The sequence below is a fragment of the Schistocerca nitens genome, chromosome 6 (assembly GCF_023898315.1).
Source record: "Schistocerca nitens isolate TAMUIC-IGC-003100 chromosome 6, iqSchNite1.1, whole genome shotgun sequence".
Taxonomy (NCBI): domain Eukaryota; kingdom Metazoa; phylum Arthropoda; class Insecta; order Orthoptera; family Acrididae; genus Schistocerca; species Schistocerca nitens.
The window spans coordinates 385,755,310-385,763,311 of NC_064619.1; positions in this window are offsets into that span (position 1 = coordinate 385,755,310).

Genomic DNA, 8,002 nt, shown 5'->3' on the forward strand with positions numbered 1-8,002 from the left:
AGGACATGTCGAACCTTATACCTAGTTCATAATCTCATATTTTTCGGCCTCAGTTGTGTAATAATGTTTGAATGATATTACGGCCATCTCACTGTAAAAACATCTTTCTTTTACACTGAAGAGGCAAAGAAACTGGTACAACTTCCTAATATCTTATAGGGCCTCCGCGAGCACGCAGAAGTGACGCAAAACGCTGTGGCATGGACTCGATTAATGTCTGAAGTAGTGCTGGAGGCAACCGACACCATGACTCCTGCAGGGTTGTCCATAATAAACCCTTAAGACTACGACGGTGTTGACACCTCTTCTGGATACCACGTTGTGAGGCATCCCAGGTAGGCTCAATAATGTTCATGTCTCGGGAGTTTGGTGGCCAGCGGAAGTGTTTAAACTCAGAATGTTCCAGGAGCAATTCTGTAGTAATTCTGGACGTGTGTGGAGTCGCATTGCCCTGCTGGAATTTCCCAAGTCTGTTGGAATGCACAATGCACATGAATGGATGCAAGTGCCCGTACATGATGCTTACGTTCGTGTCAGCTGTCAGAATACTATCTAGACGTATCAGGAGTCCCATATAACTCCAACTGCACACGCCCCAGACCATTACAGAGCCTACACCAGCTTGAACGGTCTGTTGCTCACATGCAGGCTCCATGGATTTATGAGGTTGTCTCCAAACGTATACACGCCCATCCGATCGATACAATTTGTAACGAGACTCTTCCTACCAGGCAACATGTTTCCAGTCATCAACAGTCCAATGTCGGTGTTGACGGATCAAGGCGAGGCGTAAAGATCTGTGTCGTGCAGTTCTCAAGGTTACACGAGTGGGCCTTAAGCTCCGAAAGCCCATAGCGATAGTGTTTCGTTGAATGGTTCGCACGATGACACTTGTTTACGGCGGAGCATTGAAATCTGCAGCAATTTGCGGAAGGATTGCTCTTCCGTCACGTTGACCGATTCTCCTCGATCGTCGCTGGTCCCATTCTTGCAGGATCTTTTTCAGGACGCAACGATGTCGGAGATTTGATGTTTTACGGGATTCCTGATATTCACGGTACATTCTTGAAATGGTCATACGGGTAAATCCCCACTTCATTGTTACCTCGGAGATGCGGTGTCCCATAGCTTGTGCGCCGGCTGCAACACCACGTTCAAACTCACTTAAATCACTTTAACCTACCATTGCAGTAGCAATAATCGATCTAACAACTTTGCCAGACACTTGTTGCCTTATATAGGCGTTGCCGACCGAAGCACCGTATTCTGCCTGTCTACATATATCTGTATTTGAATAGGCATAACTATAACAGTTTCTTTAGCGCTTCAGTGTGTGTTACTATGATAATGCCGTCCTTAAGCTATCATCAAGTACAATAGTATTGGGTATAAGTAGACTTTGTCCGGTAAATCATCGTCAACACATATTAGACAGTTTCTTCTTGACAATGACTTCACTTAACAAAGTGTAGTTGTACTCAACACTGTTGTACTTTATAACGGCATTAAGTCGAAGTCATGATAGTAATATAACATAAAGAAGCTTGTACATTCAAAGGGTAGGAATATCATTCATAGACTAAACACAGTCTTCTCCACTATACCACTTGATAATGGACTCAGTGTCAAAATTTCAGTAGGAAAAATTAATTTACGGTCATTGGCGACTACCATGTCAAGAAGTTCTACATGACTGTGAAGTCCAACCACGAGAAGTTACTGGATGATCATAATGTTTTGTCTCATCATTTCTGTTTTGAATCACATTTATATCACGTACCTTTTCGAAATAATCAGTGCTCTAGTTGTAACAGAATCTATTTCTTTTTGATACCCTAAGGTTCAGTTACAGAGACTACTCTACCTGCTACCACTGTTAACTGTACTGGCAAGAAGATAGGGTTAAGAGTGTGAAACGCACGCGATGGACGACAGGAATGTTCAAATAATTTACGGAAATTCTGGGTGGTGACATCGTCGATGACCGCCGATATTTCGACAGAGCACACGCTGCCATTTTCGAGGCAAAACGACAGTAAGGAAGCGCTGTGCAAGGGAATTTAAAACCTCGGTTTCCAGAGAACCTCCAGAGAGATAACACTCACATACACTGTTAACACTAGCGCCATCACAAATCAACGATGACCAACGTCAGAAGTTATCGATAGTGACATTAATAATCAACGCGTGAAGTAACATTAACTCCGCCCCTCAGTGTTTTGATAATGGAGAGATGTAGAATTAAAACGAAAACCACCGTCTCTATAAGCTTACTTGCTAACTTAATTTCAGTAACTTCCTCAATAACACTATCCCAAGAGCTGGAAGTACATGCCAAAAGTTCTGTGATGCTGTATTCCATTGGTTGACCGGTGCCAAGACAGTGTTCTGCTATGATGGATTTGCTCAACTGTTGGCATCGGTCACCCAATGGAATATAAAACAGGGAGATTCTGACGTGTTCATCTGTCTGTGGGGGCAGTATTATCAAGGAATATGTTGAAATTATCAAAATTTTGTATTTGTGATGATTCACACTGCTTAATAAACGTAAACATTGGCCGTAGTGCGCTGTAAAGCGATATTTATTTAATCGTGTGATTTACTTTTAATTAAGAGCGATTTGAAAATGACATGAAATACAGATCTTACAAATATATTTGAAAATGATGCTTAGTCGAAATTAATTAATTGCACGATTAAATAAACGTTGGTCGTATTTGGTTAGTACGAGTGTTATCTTTCCGGGGGTCGCCTGAAAACTGAGATTTAAAGTTCCCAGACACAGAGCTTACTTGCTGCAGGTCTGCCTTGAGAATGGCTGCGTGTACTCCTACCGAAATATCGCTGGTTTTCGACTACGTCACCCGCCTGCATTCCCGTAAGTTAATTGTGTTCCGCGGGAGAACTTCAGATCTCACATTGCATTGGAATGACTTAAATTCTAGCACTAACAGGTTAGCAGAAATAAGACTCTAGGAAGATGCCGATAGAAGAAAAGGATGGATATTTAAACCTCTCTGCTTTTTAACTATTCTCCTTTGTACGAAGTCCATTTAAGGATTCGCAAAATGAAAGCTAACTATTACGAGTGTCGTCCAGAAAGTAATGCTCCACAAATTTTTTTCTCAGCCGACAACAATGGTACGTATGCGAAAGGCTACGTGTGTATTATTTGAAGTCTCCTGAGTCAGCGCGCGAAGTTTCCGACACTTCCGACAGATAGCGTAGCTGCAGGACAGTATCAAAATGGCGTCTGTACGTGATGTACGTTACAAGCAACGTACCGTCATGGAATTTCTCACTGCAGAGAAACAAACTTTGGGGAACATTCAAAAACGCTTGGGCAAAGTCTATGGAGCATCTACTATAGACTGAAGTACGCTGTTAGTCGCCGGGCACGGAGGGTGAGATGATCAGAAAGCGGTTCGGCGGAGCTCCACGGTTTGCAACGGTCGGGCAGATCATCCACGGCTGGTACACCTGACATGTTGCAGCGAGCTTCAACTTGTTTAGGCCATTGGAGGTTGTCGTTCTTGGAAGACATTTTGAGGGCGATGAGGCGGCGATTCACACAGTGGATCACTGGCCCCGCCACCAGGACAAGGATTGGTACCGACAGGTCATACACGCCCTTGTTTCGCACTGGAGGACGGCCATAGAACGGGATGGAGATTACGTGGAAAAATAGAGTAAGTAAATAAAACACCATTTTTTTTCCTACGTGTAATTCTCATTATGTTCAATAAAGAATTGTTGAAGAAAAAAATGCATTGCGTTACTTTCTGGACAACCCCGCATACTAGGCTTTTTACAAGTATATGACGGCACTCGTCGGCCATGTACCTCAATTACTTTATAGAATTTATTTAATTATGGTATGTACATCGTCGTGAGTGAGGGTAAGGATCACAATAACTTCAGTTGAATCATAAATGTATATGTTTTATTCCTCTAAATCGCAAAATTTTGTGCATCGGTATTGTCTGGTTCTCAGTTCTGTAGCTGCAGTCTCTTATTGCCAATAGCTATTTATCCATTGGATGAATGACGTACAAAAGAAATTCATGTCTGTATTATCAAAGCAAGGAGTATGAGATGCTGGAAAGAATTTTCTATGCCTGTATTGGCTACGTATTGCGGGCAATGCCGCATTTAGAACTGTAATGGATGCATTTCGACTAGACTGAAATCTTCAAACCATCTGCGAAAGTTAAATAATATTTTTATTTATTTCATCATGATATTGGTTAATCGCCTTTTTGGGTATGCAATTAAGTTACTTTCTACCATACATCGTCAGTGGTCTCTTGTCACTCGGTGTCATACTACAATGTGGTGTAGTTTATGACTCTTTTGCTATAAGCTGATTTATGGTTTGCTGCTGTTGTTAACACTCAAAGTTTTTATAAGTTGCTGTTTTATCGGCATATTTGACACATAAACGTTGCGGCTGTTGGCCGAAGACGCCATTTGGTTACATTTGCTATGGAATGTTGATCTTATTATTTTGGGCTGTATGGATAATTTTTGTAATCAATGTGCCTGTGGGTAGTTATTTGTGTCCATCCGTTATATCTGGTTACGAATCAAATAAAGTTTTACACGAAATGTTTATGTTTTAAATCCGTTTGTCCATTTAAAATGTAATCTGGGCGTTGCATTGCGGATTTAATGTATATGAATTTCATACATACTGTTACTGACAGAGATCACGGTAGACAAACGACTACCGTTAGATACATCGATTACATAGATCTTAAATACAGCCCAAAATGACAACATTACCACACCACAGGAACTGTAACTATGTAGAATCTTTAGACAAATAGTAAAACTGTGAGTCTGTAAGATGTGATGATGTTGTTGTTGTTGTTTTTGTGGTCTACGGTCCTGATACTGGTTTGATGCAGCTCTCCACGCTACTCTGTCCTGTGCAAGCTTCTTCATCTCCCAGTACGTACTGCAGCCAACGTCCTTCTTAATCTGCTTAGTGTATTCATCTCTTGGTCTCACTTTACGATTTTTACCCTCCACGCTGCTCTCGAATACTAAATTGGTGATCCCTTGATGCCTCAGAACATGTCCTACCAACAGATCCCTTCTTCTAGTCAAGTTGTGCCACAAACTCATCTTGTCCCCTATTTTATTCAATACCTCCTCATTTATGTGATCTACCCATCTAATCTTCAGCATTCTTCGGTAGCACCAGATTTCGAAAGCTTCTATTCTCTTCTTGTCCAAACTAGTTATCGTCCATGTTTCACTTCCATACATGGCTACACTCCATACAAATACTTTCAGAAACGACTTCCTGACACTTAAATCTATACTCGATGTTAACAAATTTCTCTTCTTCAGAAACGATTTCCTTGTCATTGCCAGTCTACACATTATATCCTCTCTACTTCGACCATCATCAGTTGTTTTGCTCCCCAAATAGCAAAACTCCGTTACTACTTTAAGTGTCTCATTTCGTAATCTAATTCCCTCAGCAGCACCCGACTTAATTCGACTACATTCCATTATCCTCGTTTTGCTTTTGTTGATGTTCATCTTATATCCTCCTTTCATGACACTGTCCATTCCGTTCAACTGCTCTTTCCAGTCCTTTGCTATCTCTAACAGAATTACAATGTCATCGGCGAACCTTACAGTTTTTATTTCTTCTCCATGGATTTTAATACTTACTCCGAATTTTTCTTTTGTTTCCTTTACTGCTTGCTCAATATACAGATTGAACAACATCAAGGAGAGGCTACAACCCTGTCTCACTCCCTTCCCAACCACTGCCTCCCGTTCATGCCCCTCGACTTTTATGACTGCCATCTGGTTTCTGTACAAATTGTAAATAGCCTTTCGGTTCCTGTATCTTACCCCTGCCACCTTCAGAATTTGAAAGAGAGTATTCCAGTCAACATTGTCAAAAGCTTTCTCTAAGTTTACAAATGCTAGAAACCTAGGTTTGCCTTTTCTTCATCTAGCTTCTAAAATAAGTCGTAGGGTCAGTATTGCCTCTCGTGTTCCCATATATCTGCGGAATCCAAACTGATCTTCCCCAAGGTCGGCTTCTACCAGTTTTTCTATTCGTCTGTAAAGAATTCGCGTTAGTATTTTGCAGCCGTGACTTATTAAACTGATAGTTCGGTTATTTTCACATCTGTCAACACCTGCTTTCTTTGGGATTGGAATTACTATATCCTTCATGAAGTCTGAGGGTATTCCGCCTGTCTCATACATTTTGCTCACCAGATGGTAGAGTTTTGTCAGGACTGGCTCTCCCAAGGCCGTCAGTAGTTCTAATGGAATGTTGTCTACTCCCGGGGCCTTGTTTCGACTCAGGTCTTTCTGTGCTCCGTCAAACTCTTCACGCACTGTCGTATCTCCCATTTCATCTTCATCTACATCCTCTCCCATTTCCATAATATTGTCCTCAAGTACATCGCCCTTGTATCGACCCTGTATATACTACTTCCACCTATCTGCTTTCCCTTCTTTGCTTAGAACTGTGTTTCCATCTGAGCTCTTGATATTCATACAATTGGTTCTCTTTTCTCCAAAGGTCTCTAATTTTCCTGTAGGCAGTATGTGATGATAAAACATCAAATTATAAAAATTTCGAAGAAGGGCCATTTACAATGGCAGCATACCATAAAACAATAAGAGTCCAAAATCTTCACCACATCTTCACGCCCCACCGAGCAAAGCGTTTCCACTCCACAGCATTTGTTGCTCTTAGCCACCGCACACATGTGTGTTTTGCAAAGAGGCATCTCGTGACAATCGCTAGCAGTAAACATAGGGGTTATAAAAATGGATTTAAATGCGGAGGGGGAAGAGTACAGCCCATCTGCTTCACGAAAAACACGAAGGTGAACCAAAGATGAAAGGCTGAGGAATAAACTGCCACTTTTCAGTATGAGCATTTCTGGTAAGAGCAGAAGAAAACCGAGCGAGGTGGCGCAGTGTTAGCGCACTGGACTCGCATTCGGGAGGACGACGGTTCAATCCCGTCTCCAGCCATCCTGATTTAGGTTTTCCGTGATTTCCCTAAATCGTTTCAGGCAAATGCCGGGATGGTTCCTTTGAAAGGGCACGGCCGATTTCCTTCCCAATCCTTCCCTAACCCGAGCTTCCGCTCCGTCTCTAATGACGTCGTAGTCGACGGGACGTTAAACACTAACCACCACCACCAGCAGCAGAAGAAATACACGTCTACGCGTAAGTAGAAAAGAAAACGTGTGTACTAAGGTCAGAAAACAAGGCAGAGTTACATCTACATCTTTATGGATACTCTGCAAATTACACTTAAGTGCCTGACAGGTTTCATCGAACCACCTTCACAATATTTCTCTATTATTCCAATCTCGAACACTGCGTAGAAAAAACGAACACCTATATCTCTCCTTGCCAGCTCTGATTCCCCTTATTTTATGGCGATGATCGTTTCTCCTTGTGTAGGCGGTGTCAACAAAACATGTTCGTATCCGTAGGAGAAAGTTTCTGATTTGAATTTCATTAGAAGATTCTGCCGCAACGAGAAAAGCCTTTGTTATAATGAAGTCCATCCCAAATCCTGTATCTTTTCAGTGTCACTCTCTCCCCTATATCGCGATAATACAAGTCGTACAGCCCTTCTTTGAACTTTCTCAATGTACACCGTCAGTCCTATCTGGTAAGGATCCCACACCGCGTATCAGTACTCTAAAAGGGGACATAGAGGCGTAGTGTAGGCAGTCTCTTTAATACATCTGTCACATTTTCCAAGGGCGTGGCCGATAAAACGCAGTCTTCGGTTTGCCTTCCTCACAACATTTTCAATGTGTTCTTTTTTCAATTTAAATTGCTCGTAATTGTAATTCCTAAGTACTTATTTGAATTTATGGCATTTAGATTTGACTGATTTATTACATAACCAAAGTTTAACGGATTCCTTTTAACACTCATGTGGATGACCTCACGCTTTCAATTGAAAATTTTTGTACCATACAGATGTAGTTTC